Source organism: Rattus norvegicus, chromosome 5 (assembly GCF_036323735.1).
Source record: "Rattus norvegicus strain BN/NHsdMcwi chromosome 5, GRCr8, whole genome shotgun sequence".
Taxonomy (NCBI): Eukaryota; Metazoa; Chordata; class Mammalia; order Rodentia; family Muridae; genus Rattus; species Rattus norvegicus.
Genome location: NC_086023.1, coordinates 115,844,356 through 115,863,035, shown reverse-complemented (window position 1 = coordinate 115,863,035; position 18,680 = coordinate 115,844,356). Strand labels below are relative to the sequence as shown.

The 18,680-nt window shown below is 43.3% G+C and overlaps 1 protein-coding gene across 11 annotated transcripts in view; it reads right to left on the bottom strand.

Annotated features, from left to right (window-relative positions):
* Fggy (FGGY carbohydrate kinase domain containing) overlaps positions 1–18,680 on the bottom strand; it is a 387,141-nt gene that overhangs the window by 38,678 nt on the left and 329,783 nt on the right. The gene's annotated exons all lie outside the window — the stretch shown is intronic.

Below are 18,680 nucleotides of genomic sequence, written 5' to 3'. Positions count from 1 at the left end.
AGTAAAGTACATCGAATAATCAACAATTTAAATAAAATATTTCTGAGAAGGAACAATAGATGCTTCCAATCAAAAATACTGTTTTCCACATGTATGAGTGTTTTGTCTGCATGTATATGCATCCCATGCATGCAGAGCCTCTAGAGGGAAGAAGAGATCATCAAGTCTTCTGAATACTAGAATGTGATCCTATGGGTGTTGGGAATTGAACCCAGGCAAGATCACCGAGTGCTTTCAAAGCCACTGGTCCAGATCCATCAAAAGATACTTATAATGTTGAGAATAATTGCCATGCACCAAGCTCTGACTACTTGTCAGAGCCACATTATATCATTTCACTGTCCTCACGATGTCCCATTAAGATGTACCTTCTAACTCTGCTTTACAAAGAGGAGCCAAAAAACGATTAAGGAATTTCCCAAGTCAGATGATTCTTTTGGCTGTCACCTTGACTATACCTACATCTGCAACGAACTAAGACCTGTGAGAATTTTTGTTGTTTTATTAGATTATTTCAGGTGGCAGATCCATCCTAAATCTGGGACACACTTTCTGGTGGCAGCCCACAGAAAAGGACCAGGAAGAAGGTTTTGCCTCTAGCCCTTACTTTCCTTGGTGAGCTATCCTGTTGTCTGTATCCTGGTGGGTATCCGGTTATGGAGGCATTCCTTTGCTGCTATTAGAAACTATTTCTTCAGGATTCCAACATAGACCAAAGACAAACAGCTCTCCAGTAATCATGTGGAACTCCAGCTTGGTATCACTGAGACATCTAGTCTCATGGAGTAAACAACTACAAGATTCTTTGTCTTTCCATCAAGAGATAGCTATTGTTGGACTACATCAACCACAATTTGTAATCTATTCTAATAAAACCCATTATATATACTATATAGTATATAATCAATATATTATACATAACAAATATCATATAAACATATTACATATTATATTAATATATAATATATAGTTATATATAGCTCTATTTTACAAAGAGGGACCAAGATTAATGTGATGGTTGTCTTGGCTATTATATATGGTTCTCTTGGTATTGTCATGTTATATATTATGTATTACATATGTGTGTATATAATGTAAATATTATTATAACCATACATTATATTTATAATATATAATATATTTATTATACACAACTTGTATATCATATATTATATTTAAGTGTGTGTATGTGTGTGCATATGTGCACATTCTGTTAGTTCTATTGGTTTAGAAACCCTTGACTAATACTTCCAGGATTCATAACTAGTAGTGGATGGACTGGATCTTGAATTCAGGTCTTTCAGATGCTAGAGGATATTCTCCTAACTTCTGTACCTCCAAGTAAGGGATTTAATGTAAATTTTGTTAAAGAAAGAAAAGATGCTTTTAACCTTTGTTAAGTGACTCAATCGGGGGTGAGAGAGATTGTTGTTCCCAGAATAACCTCAACAGCCTCATCCTGTGGAACTGGAAGCTACTGGGCCAGTAACAGAGAACCAGTAAAGACCAGACCCTTGAGGAGGCAGCTGAGCTCTCCAGTTCTGTGTGTAAGAGCTAGTAGAGTGCGGAGGAGAGAAAACATATACATTGGCCATGGCAAAGGATCTGGGATACTGATCTGGGGTATCCTCATCTGCTCCAAACACAGAACTCTCCAGGGAGGGAACCTGTGGAGAGGTACTAGGAACCTGTTCTTGGGGCAGAAGGCTAGAATAAACAATTCTGGGGATGGCCAGGAGCTGAGTATTGGGCTCTGCATGAGAAGGTTTCAATGGTATAAATAATGCTAGCAGTGTCTGGCAAAGAGCCTTTTGGCTGCAGTCCTTGACCTATCATGTGGAGGTAAGAGTACGAAGATGTGGGTGACAGGATGAGCTGGACTAACTTTAACCACAAAATGCTTCTTTTGGTAAACACAACTTAGAGAAGGATCAGGTGACAAGTCCACAGTGACACCACTCTCATATCAATATCCAAGGAGCACTGTAAGACTTGTAAGCCAACACCTGGACATGTTGACTATATCACAGTGATGAGATGAAACAGCCCACAGCTGCTACCCTGAACATGTGTGTTCAATAAACATTAATTGATAGCTACCCCCACCCTCCAAATGCCAGCCCCTATGGATCCATAGGAACTGAGAAGTGGACCTCACCTGGAGGAGGTCACAGTCTGGAGGGCAAGACCTTAATGATCATTCACCAGCTTGACTTATTCTTTCATTCTCTGAGATGAGAGATGCTTAAACTAGTGTAAACAATGAGTTAAGGATTTATATAAGCAGGGTTAAGGCTGTAACATGCTTACCCTGAAACAGGGGGCAGTTTGACCTGAAGAGATGAGTGCTAAGAACAGAATCAAGACCTAGTTCATATGCCATCACGACAATTTTTTACTCTGATGCAAGTCTCAGATCCTCTTCTCAAGGTCAATAAAACAGGAAGCAGAATTCCTCTTCTGCTTTCCTCCTGAGGAGGTTTGACAATTCACAACACAGATTCAGGGGCCGAGGTAACATCACTCAAAGCTTAGTTTCTGTGTTTAACAGTGGGTGACCGCGGCTACGCTCTTTCTCATCCTTGGGAAGGAGACAGTAATACCTCCCAACATATGGGACTTTTATAAAGACTGAATAAAAAGGTTGACAAATGGGGATTGAAGGGGGCCTGGAAAGTGCTGGCATGCAGACGCATGTCGAGGTGATCTATTCCCCTTCTTGTTTCACTGTATAACTGGCTCATCATGGAACCCTGCCCTTTCTTTTAAAAATTTAAGAATTACATGCATGTGGCATGGTTCCCATGTGGAAGTCAGTGGACAACTTGTAAGAATCATTCTCCTCTCCTTCTGTGTAGCTTCCTGAACTCAAGTTCTTAGGCCAGGGTTAGATGTCTCTACCCACCGAGCCACCTCACCAGCCCTGCATTTCCCCTCACCACCCACAATAAAGCCAGACTAGAAAGAAGTTTCCGTGCTGGCCTGTGTTCCTTAGAGTGGCTCTTTATGTGCTGAGGTCTGAGTGGCACTCTTCACACCTTGGTCTCATACCCCTTGGTCTCGCATAAGGTCCTTTCTCCTTGACTTGTCCTCTTTAGCCACTCCAAACGCAGACTCCAACTGTCTATGTCATGCCCAATAAAAGACTTCTGGATTTATGACACTTTCATCTGCCTGTTTTGCCAGTGGTGGCTCATCTGGATTTGGCAGGCAGGATGGTTCCTTTCCTGAGAGCAACCTCTTCTCAGACACACACTCCAGTTGCCCATGGCCAGCAGTGGGGCTACCAGGGTGGTTCAGGAGGTACAGGGACTGCAACTCATTGAGTCCATGAGAAACTGATAATAGATAACAGCATCAAAATAAACCATGACAGCTTCACATGCAGCAACTGTGATTTATTGAAAGGGCATGCTAGAAAGGTCCAACCATGAGCACAGAAGAAAGACCAGCACAGACACAGTGCACTGTGTCTGAGTCTGTTTCTAATTGTCCCACCAATGTTTTGCGTGTATGGCCTATGCCTTAGTTTTATTGTCTCTAAAGCTGGGAGGAGAGAAAACCCTGAGTGCATGTGTGTTATTGACACGAACCAGCCATGTCACGGATGCCAGAGCTCAGAGGCATGGAAAGCATTCTTTTGGATCAAGTGTGGATATTGACAGTGTGTGAAGAAAATACCACCACCTCTCTGTCTCCTGGATGTTTACATCCTGAAGACTGTCCCTCTACAGAGACTGCTCCTACCGAGATTAGTTAAGCCCTCCCCCTTGTTCCGGCTGTACACCAGAAACCCTGTCTCCTTGTTTATCAGTGTACAGTGGCTCTGCTTCCTCGTCAGCTGTGTGTAATCACAGAGCCTCCCTGGGTACTGCTGAGCTTCCGGGTGCTGAGGTTTCCCTTCTGAGAGCCCAGACCATCTGGTCCAAGTTGTTCTTTCCACATGTCTGTCTCTCTTCATTCCTTCACCACCCAAGTTAGGTCCCAGTACCTGCAGATGGGGCAGGTATCAGCAGAGTGGTTGAGTACAGTCAAGGAGAGGACAGGTAAGAAGTGTTTGCTCAGCACTCTAGACAAGGCGTGCTTTTAAGTGTCCCTATGCTTGTCCCAGACATCTGTCTCTGGCCGTAAATTCTGCAGTCTGTCTCTGTACTGCCTATCCACTCTTCTTTTCTACACACTCCACCGATTTGCTGGGCCCCGCTACTCCCTCTGAGAATTCAATTCTTTTCTGTATCTTCTCTGGGTTTCTTTCTTTTATGCTCAGATCTGAGCCTCTCCTTTTCAAATTCCACCCCACATTTGGGTCCCATCTGATTTGTTCACTGTTTCTCTCTCCTGTCAACCACCCTTAGAATTTACACCCATTAGTGATTCCTACGGAATGAAATAGCCATTAAATATTGGCTGCTGTCTCAGCATTTTCATTTTGCTTCCTCAATAGGAATGTGATAGTTTCTTTTTAAATTTTATTATCTTCCTCATGAGCTTCCTCCTCTATTACTGTGTTCATGTGTGCATTCCTGTGTGCACATGGAGGGCAGAGAATAACTCAGAATAGTTGATTATTCCCTCCTCCACCTTTGCTTTAGGATCAGGAGATACAACTCAGGTTGTGAGGCTTGGGCATCAAACGTCTTTATCTGCTAAACCACCTTGCTGGCCCTGGACGATTGTCTTGAATAGCAACTGACATGGTATTAAAGTGCTAGCAACTATTCACAAAGGTCCTGGCACTGTGACCTTGGAAGACCCCACATGGAATCGTAAAGATCCTCCCACTCTGAGATCTGAGGTGGTTTCCTCATTTTAAAATAAACGTGATTGTGATGCCAGACCTCCTGAAGCTACCTGGTAGACTGAAAGGTCTGTGTAGGTCTGCTGAGCTGACATTCGGCAAAGGGGAAGATGACGGGAGAGAGCAGGACAAGGTCTAGCGGGGAGTACCATAGAGAATGTCCATGATTGCTAAGGGAGTTGTAAGCACGTGCTCTGTGCCACATGCTGCACACGTCACTTATGTGTGTTGCACACTAAAGCACACAGTCCTGGCGTCAGGCTACTGAATTCAAACCCTGCTCCACTTACTGAGCAGCGGTGTAGTCTCAGCTGAGTTATTTATGTTGTCTAAGGCTTATTTCTTTGATCTTTAAACTGGGATAATTTAGAGCAGAGGTTAGCATCTTTTTCCCCATAAAGGTCCAGAGGGTAAACATTTCTGCGTTTGTGGGACATGAGGTCTGTCACAGCACTGCTGCAGTTGCTCCATACAAGGGGCCATAGGATTTATACAAATGAATATGGGTCACTGTGTCTCAACTTAACTTTATCTGCAAAAACAAGAGGCAGACGTGCGTCAGCCTGTGGGAAGGCTTCTGTCTATATTTAGTTCATAGGTCCACAAAAGACGGAAGAGTTACTATATCCCACGGTCCTAGGATAGTGCTTAGTACAAAGCAACTACACAGCGACTGGCAGTACTTACTGTAGTGAGTCTGGGAAATGAGCACAGGGCATGCCTTTACGGGGGAGTAGGAACTGAAATCAGAGTTACTGAATAACTCCTGTAAAATCTGGCATCTTCTGACAGTGCCAGGCAGATCTACAGTACGGGTCATTTTCAGTTGAAGTTCTTTAGCCTTTCCACTGCAATGTTGTGAACTTCAAAGTTCTCATTAGAACCTAGAACTCACTGTATTGACCTAAGGTGAACTCGGTATGTCTGGACTTGATGCAAACACTGGCACTGGAGAACTGATTTTATCAGCGGGGGCCCGAATGAAAGCAGTCCACTCTGCTGCCTTGGGTTCCAGCTTGCATTTGGTGAGGGACAGTTGTTTGGTACATGTTCCTGCCATTCAGGCTACACACAGTCACGGATTTCCCTCACACCATGTCTCATGGGACCACTAGCTCAAGCAGCCCTTGGGGAGCTCTAATTAACTGCACAAATAGGGCAGGCTTCCAAAATCCCACGTTAGTTCTGCTTTGTAATGCCAGAACTCCTCCACCATGGAAAAAGGCTCCATGCCCTGACTTTTAACAAACTCAGTAAGTTCAAATGCATTTGGGGGTGGGGGTGTTGGGTGACAAGAATCCCAAGCTGTTATGTGAGAAGGCCTAAAGAAAGGGCTTTTCTTGGGATGGGGAGACAAGAGGGCACCCTGAAATGTCACTGTTATGCCCTGTGAACTCTTGGGCATCCCTAGTTCTTCTCAGTATGAAGGCCTCAGGGTGAGCATGGGAAGCAGCCCTCAGGACAGTGAGAGGGTTTGGACACCTCATTTTTTGAAGCTGGTAGCAAGTGTTCCTTTTCATTCATGGCAGAAAAGAAGGAAGGAGGGAAGAGAGAACCGGAGAATGTGCACTCTGTGGCCCAGGCTTTGCATGTTTCAAAGCTATCGATTTATCTGCCTTTCTATTTCTCTGCTTTTCCTCTCTCTCTCTCTCTCTCTCTCTCTCTCTCTCTCTCTCTCTCTCTCTCGCTCGCTCTCTCTCTCTCCTTTTCTCTCCTCTTATGCCAAAGTGCAGTCTAACCAGGAGTCTCTTCTATGACAGGAATCTCTGGTTCTGTAACTGAGAAGCACTGTGGTAGCTGGTTTTGTGCATGTTGATTTAATAGCAATCAGCTGTCTGTTTTGTTTAATTCCACAAATGCTGGAGCAATACTACTTAGGTCATAATCCCCAAAAGGCAATGCCTGTCTGTCCTCAAATTCAGGGGACCCAATGGTTCCTTGATGGATTTTTTTCCTCATTAGAGGGAAGACCCAGGCTTAGCCTTCAACTGAACAGATAAACCATGGAGCAAAACAGTGGTCCAGAAGTCTCTAGAACTCACCACCACACAGGCTCTGACACTCAGATCAAAGTGGATCCCTCAGGCTCCTGTCTAGCTAGACTTTAAGCACCAAAGACACAAGTGGATTTATTTACCCACCAGTGGCTTCCTGACTGAGGAGGGATAAAAGGTCTTTAATCAGTGTAGCTATACTTTATGATCCAAGTAGATTCACCTTTCGGTCCTAAACATTTTAAAAAATAGTAAGATGTTAAGTTTACATGGAAGTTCATATTTGTGATATCATATATATATATATGTATATGTATATGTATATATATATATATATATATATATATATAAAATAGAGATGATCAACTGTGTCAGGGATAGACATAAGCCACCCTATCTAGGAGTCAATGTCACCCTCATTTTATGTCCAATAGCTAAGGATGGCTGGGTGATATGAGGGAATATGTTACACCTAACCTGTTTGCTCAAAAATGTTAGGAAACTAAGACATTTTAGACTTTGAATTTTAATTTTCGTGACAATTCTTGTTGCCTCTTTTGACAGACTTTAGCAATATTTTAGAGAGACACATGAAGCAATGATTTTCCTAGAACATGTTTAATGCATGCAACAGTTTCTAATTGTATGCAGGATGGAAGCTGTGTTGATGCTGGCTACTGGGAGAAGCCTCTGCCTTGACAGGCAAGTATGTCTGGCTTAGGGGTTCCCCAGCATTAGACCAGCGAAACATCCTATTTGGAGGCATGTAAATAATTATTACTTTTATTTATCATATCGAGACTCTAACGATAATAACTTCTAAACATTTGCTTTCAACAGTATTTTATAAAACAATTTTAATACAGAGAGAGAGAGGAAGAGAGAGAGAGAAGGAGGAAGAGGAGGAGGGGGAGGAGGAGGAGGGGGAGGAGGAGGAGGAGGGGGAGGAGGGGAGGGAGGGAGGTCAGGATAGAAGAACAAAGTGAAGCCATTGGAACAATCTTAACTTGGCATTATTACAAACAGACACACTGTTGTATTGTTTAAAATAGTGACACTTTGCTAGGTTAGTGAGTGTTGGCTGTACTGGCATTCCCCCTTGTAGTTTACAGACCCCTTGTAGAGAGAACTCAGGCTTGGGGTTTAATAATCCCCAGATGCTATCCTGTGGTTCTTAATCATTTTATTTCTGGTCTGATGGACACTGGAGTGGGCACTATGGAGCCTGCTGCTGACTCTGGACAGGATTCTGGATTTTCATCTTGCTGATGGATTCAGCATGGTGAGCAGCCAGTTCTGTCTGCAGTAGCCATTCGATGACATGCGAGAACTCCCAGCTTAGCTAACAGGTCGCTCCTTGCCTACAACATCTCCTCCACTCCTCTCTGCATAAATGTGCACATGTGTGTGTGGGCAAACGTGCAAAATCAGGCTTGTATACTCAAACTAGGATGGGTCCCTGAGGAGAAATGGCTTTAGGAGACCTGCTGCCTCGGAAAGGCACAGATGGATGCAAATCCCCTACAAGAAGATTGGATCGGGTCACCTGACCAAAGACTGTGTTGCTCTGTCCACTGAGGGCACGTCTGAGTGGTTAGGGATGGCTCCCATGCCCAGGGCAGATGCAGCTGTTTTCATGAGGCATGTTCCGCACTACCCTCCAAGCAGAAGGAACAAGGGGGCTTCTGTGACATGAGCCCTGTGGAGGGCTATTTATGGGTCTGTTTGGGTTTGCCCTCAGCCCAGCACACAGACTACAGCTGAAAACCCTTTTTTGTGCTTCAGGATACATTTTCTAAATTTTCCCATGAAGCTGACACTCCAGACCTATTCTCTGACGGCTGCCTCTGCTCACCCTGTCCTCACCCCTCCCGAGTAATTCCCCAAAGAGGGGGACAGACACTATTGATAGCACAGCATTGAGGACTGTGAATGAGGCAGGTTCCGGCTCCAGAATCCATCTCTCCACTTTTAGTCTTGGGCAAGTCTCTTAACCTCTCTAAGCCTCAGTTTTACTGGATGAATAGAAATAGTACTTACTTATTCAGTCAGTTGTCATCTGGGTTTAGATGAGATATATTATCTGACAGACATCTTTAATTTTGTCTATGTCTCTCCAGAGACCTCTTAGCTTCTGTCTCTCTTCTTTAGTCTTCACCCTCCATCTCTGCTCCTCCACAGTCATCTATGTGGACTCAGCTGGGATTTTGGCCCTGGTTCTATTAACTCTGCTCAAGGTCCCTGACTGCAATCAAGGATCTGCCCGTGAATAGATTGGAGATATGTATGGGTAACAGAAGTATTTAATTTGTCTAAGCACTGTCTATGTGCCTGATTTATGATCATTTCATATCCATGACAAGCCTACAGGTAGGCACCTATAGCAATCCATTTTTTTAATACCCAAGGAAGTAATGTTTGAGGGCTTAGGTCCAGGTCACTTGAATTCTAACCAGTGTCTGACTCCAGAGTTTCCTCCAAGTCACAACCTCTTCTGCATTCGAAAATTGGTATTTCCTACATGTTCATTCCTGCCCTTTTAAATCACTACCACCAGCAAGTCATCCTATAGTGAAATATACTGTCCTGTTCGACTTTCCTAACCATGCCATGGAGTAGAATTTTTCACATTTTACAAAGAAGGAACTGAGAGTTTGGAATAAGCAAGGTGTCTGAATTGGCTATGAAAGGAGGAGCTGGGATTCGGAAGCCAAATGCTATTTCTCAGTGGCTCCGGGACACATACTTTGTACAATCTTATTAGGAAGGTCATATTAGCATGGTCATCTTACAGACAGAGAGAAGTTAGGACTTATAGCAGGCCACACAAATGCCAGAGCTGGTACTTATTCCAGAAAGTCTGGTTGCAAGAGGTGGGTTTTAGTCTTTGGCACTTCCTGGCTTTGAGAAGGGACAGATACTGAATGGGTAAGAGAAGGGGTGTGTCTTCAGGAGCAGGATCTAAAGCAACAAGAAACCTTGTGTGTCTAGACACTCTGAAAGATGTAGGAGGAGCTGCCCCCTCGGATGGATAGAACAGTTCCTTAGAGCCTTGACTCCTCCTCTCCAATACAGGTGGGCCACCCTAAAGAATTTTCCAGTTGCTAAGCTATTGTGTAGGTGTTTTTATTCCCTTAGGCCCTGGCCCACCTAGAAACATCATTAGGAAATTGCTTCAGACTCTTTAAGCATGCTTTACCTCTGGAATTTGCCTACAAAATCTTCAAGTTTTCAGTGACCAGTTGTATTTAAAATTCCAGTGGGGAAGACTTTAGTCAATAAGGGCAAAATTGAAAATAGGTGATAGGCAATTTGACAACAATTCTTTGAATTTGGGACGACTCTCATTTTACAGAGAGATAAATAAGGCCAACAGCGTCAAAGTAATGCTACAAAGCAAAGAGGTTAGGAGAGGAGCCTGAATTGCTCCAGTGGCTCTGGGATTACAGACGAATGGACTCACGGGCTGGGGACCTTTTAGAATTGCCCCACAATTCATGATAAAATTGCAAAGAGGTCAGTCCGAAAGCCGATGTATTCTGTTCTGAATGTTTTCCTCCATGTAGGATACTTCACTTCCAAGTCCTGCAGTCACTCATGGTACACGGAGGAGGGAAACTTTCTCAACAAGCTGGGGGCGGGGAGCACTCAAGGTATGGAGCTGGTCACTGCTGTTCAGAACATTCAAGCAAAGTACATGGGCAAAGGGAGAGAACAACAGATGTCCCTACCAGTTTTGGCAAGAATGTTAAGTGACTGACAATGTCACATGTTGGCAGAGATCCAGAGCCTTCCTGGATGATTGAAACCACAGTGAGAGACCACAATTTTAAAATTGCAACTCTGTCACTGCAAATTCTACTTTATTGTATATATCCCAGAGAAATCCTCACACTTTGGTATTAAGAACCACACCACTGAAGAGCTCTAAGCCACTTTTTCCAATAAAGAGTATCTGTATCTTTCACCTGTAGCTTTCAACAGAGAACCGGCTACACCATTTTTAAGTGGTGATTATTGGATAGCTATTAACATGTAAGGGATATAGGGCAGATGCATTCAATATCTCTTATTAATGAAGGAAAAAGCAGAACACTCTCTACCTTATGATCTTGTGTTCTTGTGTGCATGTGAGTACATTAAAATGGCCAGGAAGACATAGGAAATGTGAGACAGTGACAATCTGTGGGTTAGGAGAACTAGCGTCATCTATCTGACCCTCTGTATTTGTGTAGCTCCTGTTTTATACTGTAAATACATTCTTGGCATTTTTCAGGTTTCTAAAGAAAAGAAAAACATTCTCAATCAGAAGAAGTACTGTGCAGGGTAGCTCATGGCCTGAGAACTTATGAGCCAAGGACCGAATAGGTTTTTGTCATCTTGGGAAAATATGTATGCGATCACATTTCACAACAACTCCAGCAAAATAACAAATTTCCAGGCCTTGGAAGCATACACTTGATTTCAATCTTGGGGTCCAATGGGCACATACGAGATGGGAATGCCTTAAAGAATGGTTCCTACTCTCCTAAAACATTTCAGATGTTCCTTTAGCCCGGCTCCCCTAGGACATAAACTATGTGTTCAGGGGAAAGCAAAGTCAAATGACTCATGACAGAGTTTGTTTTTAGTATGAATTCTTTTTCTCTGCCTCCTTGCTGTTAAAGACAGAACCTTTTCAGATGGGTTAAGCAATGATTTCTGGGAGCTAGGTTGACTGTGGACCATCTGAGAGCTGAAAGTAGAAAGTGGGGAGAACTTTTCCCCAACATCATGGTTCCACCACACTCTCTTCTTCCAGTGCTTGGTAGTGGCAGCTTTGAGGGAGAAGGATGAAACCGAGGAAAGAGGAACCTGAAAAAGGAAAAGTGTAGTTCTCCCTTGCCATATACTCACATGGGATGCTGGGAACATCACATAACCACTCTAGTTTGAAGTTTCCACCATGTAATGGGAAGAACAGTGACTAGGACTCTCATGGAGATTCTATGCGGTGAAATTGGCCTAGGGCCTGCCATTCAGGAAGCTTCTAGTAAATGGACTGAGGCTGAACTCCAGGACAGGCATATGTACCTAGGATATGCCCTGGTGTCTGCCTAAGAGCTGGGCAGGAGGCATGTGAAGAAAGGTGAAACGAGAGTTGTAGGAAATTGACAAACAATTGTACTATTTGCATTTATGAAGAAACAGGTATTTCTCTAACTGCTTTACCATTGATCTTCACAGATAACTGTCCTTGGCAGAACCCATGTTCACCCACATATGCCAGGTGAAGAAACCAGAGGCACAATGCTTAGGAAACTAGACCAAGGGCTTGAGGACATCTTAGTGGGCAAGAAAGCTTGCTGCATACAAATAAGGGTCTGAGTTCAGATCACAGTGCCCACCTACAAGGCAGGGCTGAGAAAGAAGAACCACTGAGCTTTGATGGCTACCAGCCTAGCTCTACATTCAGTGAGAGATTCTGTCTCAGTAGAGTGGGATAGAGACTGACAGAGCAGGGTATCCCATGGCCTCTTCTGAGAGACATGAAGGAAGGAGATGCTCACAAGAAGTGTGGCCTCTGAGAACTGCTACTAAGAGGGCAGTAAGTCAGCATAGCTTCTTAAGGTTTTCTGGGCCCAATGGAATTCACCCTTTGGAAAGGGTAAGGACCAGAAGCCAGCACTGCCATTCAGGGAGGATGAGAATTCCAGAGCTGGCAGGAATCTAATACAATGTCTGGTGCAGCTCCATCAGACAGGTGGAGTGCTGTCGTTTGCTTCAGATTGCACTTCAACCCCATAGTTGAGCAAAAACTAGGATCTGGACTATTTCTTCCTAATCCTGCTCTCAATTTCTAGCATCTAGACCACACTGCCATCTTCTTTCTCAACCAAGTGCCACTTTCACATTGTGACAAGCTTCTGCTTGCTCCCTCTGTATTATCTACTAAAGCACTGAAGGACAAACAGAGCCAATGGCCATTTAGATTTGGGCATGTCCAGATCCAGTGACCCAGTCATCCCTGAAATATGATCAATATTTGCTATGGTCTCCCATTACCATAATGTACTATTTACTTGGTAAGCAATGGTTGTAAAAAGATAGGGTTTTCTCAGGTGTCTACCCAGGGGGAAATGACAAGCAAGGCTGGAGAAAGTGGTTTCTCAATGAATTAACAAAGCTATGAACCTACTTGATTCATAGGTATATGTATAGTTCTCATATCAGCTGCCTCTATACCATGTAAGCAGGGAAACTTATTCACTTATTTATTCACATTTATATCTGACATACAATGGACTTGTCTCTAAGTCCACGCATTTCTTGTTCCTGAGGTTTCAAAGTCTGGCCCTGCCCCTCTACATCATCCCCTGAACACACATACACATATTCACCTCTGTTTGTTCGACTTTTTTTAAGTCCTAGTTCAACTGTCAGTTCCTTTGGAATATTTTCTCTGACTTCAAGACTAGGAGTTTAGCCCACTATATAGTTACCCATTTCATGGTATTTTTTTTTCTCTACGATGCTGGCAAAAACTTAAAAACAAAACAAAACACCATGACTGAATCTGTTCACTCTAGGATTGACCTGTGAAGAGAATAGGCCTAAGACAGATAGCTGCCCATGAAGAAGTGTGTGAATAAGAGAATGAGAGAAAGGAAGAGACTGAGAAGTCGGCTTTTGGTCCAGAGCCACACACCTACAAACCATGGCAGGAGAAGAATGGGAGCCATGGTCCACCTATGCTATCAGGTGCTCAGCATGCACATGTCTGCAGAGACTTCTCATACCTCACATTCATCTTACCCTCCATTCATATGGCAGGGGGAATGTGCCCTGGAAGCAGTGTCTTAGGCCAATTCTCCTGCCCTCATGCTTTCCACAGTTGTTTGTTTGTTTTTGTTTGTGCTATAGACTCATTCAATTTACTGTTGCCCCACATTAAGTGGCTAGAATAGTGTCCGACATGCAAAGAGCATCAGAAGCAGCATCTGTTGCACCACTGTATGCACAGACATGGCGGGTTCGTGCATTCTGCCTCTGTGAATTGTGTGTGTCATGTATTAGACGTACGTACTTTTGGTTTTTAAAACAAAGCTTGAAATTTCTACAATGAACGATGTTAAACATGTGCTCCCTATTTTAAAGGCAAAGTAGGCAGTGTTGAACATTTTATAGGGATTGTTTTTGGTGTTTATATAGTCAGAAACTTTTAATAAGTTTGTAATAGGCATTTATGGCTTTTTAATCAAAGATTTAAAAGTTTTAAGACATGTAAACAGGGAGACACAAGTTAAGGGCTCAGAATCTGGAACAGATGAAACCCGGCTAGGGGGGAGAATGAATTGACTAAAACGTCCCAAATACATCGTAGGGGCAAATATGAATAAAGAGAATTAGATGGAAAGAAATGGGGGGTGGAGACAGGAGACACAAGAAATCACCACAGTTGCAGAAGGCTGCCACACCAGCAAATAGCTATTCCTCTGCAGGGTTCAGGAAATGCCTGCGGCGAAGGCTGGGACAGTGCACACATTGCTGCAATAAGAGGAGCGGTTATACACAGCAGGGGTATACAATGGCATTTCACTAATAACTTTGAAAGTCTGAGGGGTGGCATGTGTGACCCCCCCAATACACACATCTGTCCTGGTCTTCTTTACTTCCCTTCTTTGTCCCAAATTGAGAAGCTCCCAGATGAAACTGCTCTTTTGTCCTGCCCAGACTCAATTATTCCTTCAACTTCAAGAAACTATATTATATATATTCCATAGGAGGAAAAGGGGATTGCTTTAGAAAGGCAGCATTTAGCAGCCCTGGCGATGCTCATGAGTGCCACTGGGTGTCACTATTGCAAAACTAACCATTAAAAGGAAAAGTAACACAACATTCAATACAAGACACTAAGAGTATTACAGATCAAAAAGCAGACACTATATTGCAGAAGGTAGAAACAATGCGTTTCTCTAAGGCGATTATTAAAATCCGCCCTTATTCAAGGGCTCACCCCAAGAAGAAATGAAATTTCATTTCTCAGTTGTAGAAGAAAAAAAATCTGTGTTGTTTTCCTTTCCTAAAATATTCCCATTTTTGCATCAAGTTGAAATTCATACAGAAAGTTTGCAGCATCAGTCGCTTTGTAATCAACACTGTCTTCACTAGATAAAGAAGGAGCTTCCAGGATGAAAACACAAGAGAGTGAAGGAGGACTGACTGGGAGGAAAATAAATGCAGCCAACATTAGCTTGCTACTCACCTCAAAGCCATAATCTTATTAAATAGATTTAAACGTGGTTTTCATTTAGATTTGGCAGCTTGATTAATAGGGGTGTATTAAATAATACCTGGCTGTTAAGAGTATATTTAGAAACCCGTGCCACATAAAGCATACAACGTGCATAATCCAGCTTCATTATTATTTAAGGCTTCTCTGTTCTCTTGGCTGTGGGCACACACGTATTAAAAATTTAGCACGCACGTTCAATGTATGCTCGGCTCATTTTAAAGGCTTTCTGTTTAAACAGAAACATGCAATGGAAAATGAACTCAACTCTAGAGAAAGGTAATGGATGCTTCCCTTTGGGGACCACTGTCCTGTTTCCAAAGAAAGGAGAGTGGAGGGTCTGGAGCAGTAGCTCAAGTAGCCAGCCTTAAAGACATGCTCAACTCCACAGAACCAAGGAGAACCGAGGAGAACCAAGGAGAACCAAGGAGAACCAAGGACGGTTTCTGCAGCTTAACTTTTTCTTTATCACAGCTGAGTCCAATTGAATGGTTCCTGAACCATGAGGTTGTAAAGGAAGTGGAGGAAATGTGTTAGTGGTGAACACAGGAGGGGGGGGGGATGAATCTATACTTTCCTGGGCATAATGTTAGCCAGTAATCAAGGATGGGGATGGTTGAGAGGGATTGCTCTTAACAGCCAGGGAGACAGACAGAAAAGAGACAGATGTGTAAGACACCTCTAATCAAAGTGGTTTTGTTTGTTTGCTTGTTTGCTGTTAGTCTCTCCTGCACATTTTCTTTTTTGAGACAAGGACTCATTTAGTAGCCCAGGCTAACCTCAAACTCTTTATCCAAGGTTGATCGTGATTTATGCTGGTCCTTCAGCCGGGGCCTTCTGCTTGTTACCTTACCTAGCCAGGGCCTTCTGCATGCTACCTCACCTAGCCAGGGCCTTCTGCATGCTACCTCACCTAGCCAGGGCCTTCTGCATGCTACCTCACCTAGTCAGGGCCTTCTGCATGCTACCTCACCTAGCCAGGGCCTTCTGCACGCTACCTCACCTAGCCAGGGCCTTCTGCGTGCTACCTCACCAAGCTGTGCTGAGTGTTTTTAAACGGAGAAAAAAAAATCTCTATCCTGCAGAACCCACTTGGCCAGTTGGCATATTCTGCTGCCCTCTGTGAGGTTGCTTAGCAAGTCTCAGATTGGAACAAGACATTTGAGTGATCTGAATGTCACACACGATCACATTCTGCTGCTTCAGAACAACCCAGGCAAACACATAATCCTGATGTTTAGGGAACTATGCTTAAACCAGTTAGATCCGGAAAACGATCAACAACTCAAAATTTTAAAAAAGGCCTTTTTTTTTTTTTTAAAGTGAAGGTCTTATTTTATCCTGACCCTCAGAGAGCTGCCACACAAGTCACAAAGGCATTTTGGGGGTGGGGCTAGAAACAAGGCCGCCCAAGGCAACCTCACCTTTCAGACCTGTAACCCTAAACTTCCCCAAGGCTGATCTTAGGCTGTGGCAGCAGCTAAAGAGAAATTGGGGTCCCAGTGGAAAGCACAGCATGAAATTCTACTCCTCTGTGTTAGTCATCTCTGAGACTAGAAGGGGAGGCTGAGCTCTCAGACACCATGTCCTGCTGCTGCTGACTTTTACAACCAGGCCATTTATCTCTGCCGCTGGAAAGCAGGAGCTGAGATGAGAAGTTCAGTAACATTTTCACTGGTGACAGTCATAATGGGGCACATAGAGGAGCAGAGGGAGGAAGGAAGGAAATCTGACACATGCTACAGTGTAGATGGACCCAAAGCACATGGTTATGCTAGAAATAAGCCAGTTACCAAAAGGCAAGTGTTATTTAATGCTGCTTATACAATGCGGCTAGAGCTGTTGAAGGTAGTGAGGTGCTGGTCAGGGGCTGTGGAAGGAGCTATGCAGAATCGCTGTTTAATGGGTCCTGAGTTAAGTCTCACACCTTGAAGAAAGTTCTGAAACACATGGAGCTGACAGCTGCACAGCGCTGGGGCCAAGCCCCACTCCGTAAGGCAGGAACACTCAGACAGGGGTAAAGGGTTAGAATGCTGACTGATAGACCATATCCATTTTACCCCAATCAAACAGCAAAAAAGGAACACAATTCTGACCACACACCATGGTCACTCGCAATGTTTTCTTCTTCATACAGGGTACAACACAACCTCCAATGTCTTTATGCTTTTTGAAGTATAAGGGCTTCTATGGTCCTTCCAGGTCATCTCCGCGGAAGTGAAAAGTCAGGAAGAAACAGGTGATTATGTAGAGCTTTACAGCTGCATGCCTTATATGATTTCTTAACTTGGTCTGATTAGCAATGAGCTTACTGCCCATTGACTTTTTTGCCCTGGCTGGGTCTCAGCTTGTGATATGTAAAGGAGGCTCTTGAAGGACCCTTCCAGTCCTAACCGGTAACTGTTTTCCAAAAGCTAACAGTAGGTATTCATTAGCACTCTTCAGAGTGTTTTTGAGCCTTGGTCACTTCTAAAATACCTGTGCTCAATGCACTTGGAGGATGTCCTGTGAGGTGAGCAGATAGGCGTCACTCAAGTAGAGGGGACCCTTGAAGGAGCACTGAGGTGGGATTAGATGCTGTAAGGATGAGGCCTGGGCTCTGCCACCTGCTTGCCATGTGAATCAGGAAGGAAGGAAGCATTTATTGGGGCTTTCTATGCAAGGAGACACTTTCACACATATTATCTGATTATTACACATAACTTTAGTAATTTATATACCATTTCCACACCTAGGTATTAACTGAATTCACTAGTAAGGGACTATTTTTTAGAATTTTGACTAAAACTCCCCTTTTCTTTAAGACGTGGTTTCATTTGGAAATTCTTATAAAAACTCAAATTTGATTCCAGCTACTTAATGTTTTTCTATCATACATTGAAGGAAATACTCGGGAAAGAAATAACTAGCAAAGCACGAGAAAGTCTTCACAGCACTTAAAACAGTGCGAGCCACACGTGCTCTGCACACACACATCCCAGCTGACGTGGCTTCTTCATATTTTACCACCTTTTCTGATGCTCCTCGCCAGTGCATAGAGTTTAATAACTGACCCAAGCTGGATCCATCAGCTTTCAAAGCCATGTGCTGGTTACCATTTTCCACCCATCCAGTTTGGTTTGGGCATAAACTATACAATTATTTACATAGTTCTCCCCAAATTTTCAAATCTCACGGTTAATAAAACTTCAAAATGACTTTTGAGAATTTATGAGACTGATATAGTTAGTCATTTTTTAGTTTGCTAAGAAGAAAAAATAAAAAAAATAATCTGGCTAAATAAAAACAAGACAGCAAAGCCATAACTGTTTAGAAAATCCAAGTATCTAAGAAAAAAAATAGTTTGAGGAAGAATCCCTAAACTGGTTGTGATGGCAAATACTTTTAATCCTAGTACTCAGGAGTCAGTGACAGGCAGATGTCTGTGAGTTCAAGGCTATCCTGATCTACAGAGTAAGTTCCAGATAGTTAGAGCTACACAGAGAAGCTCTATTTCAAAAAGAAGAGGAGGAGAGAAAGAGGAGGAAGGAGGAGGAAGAGGAGAAAAAAAGGAGGATGAGGAGAAGAAGAAAAAGAACCGTCTTGCTTTTTACCTTTCTCGCTTGTTGAAACTGCC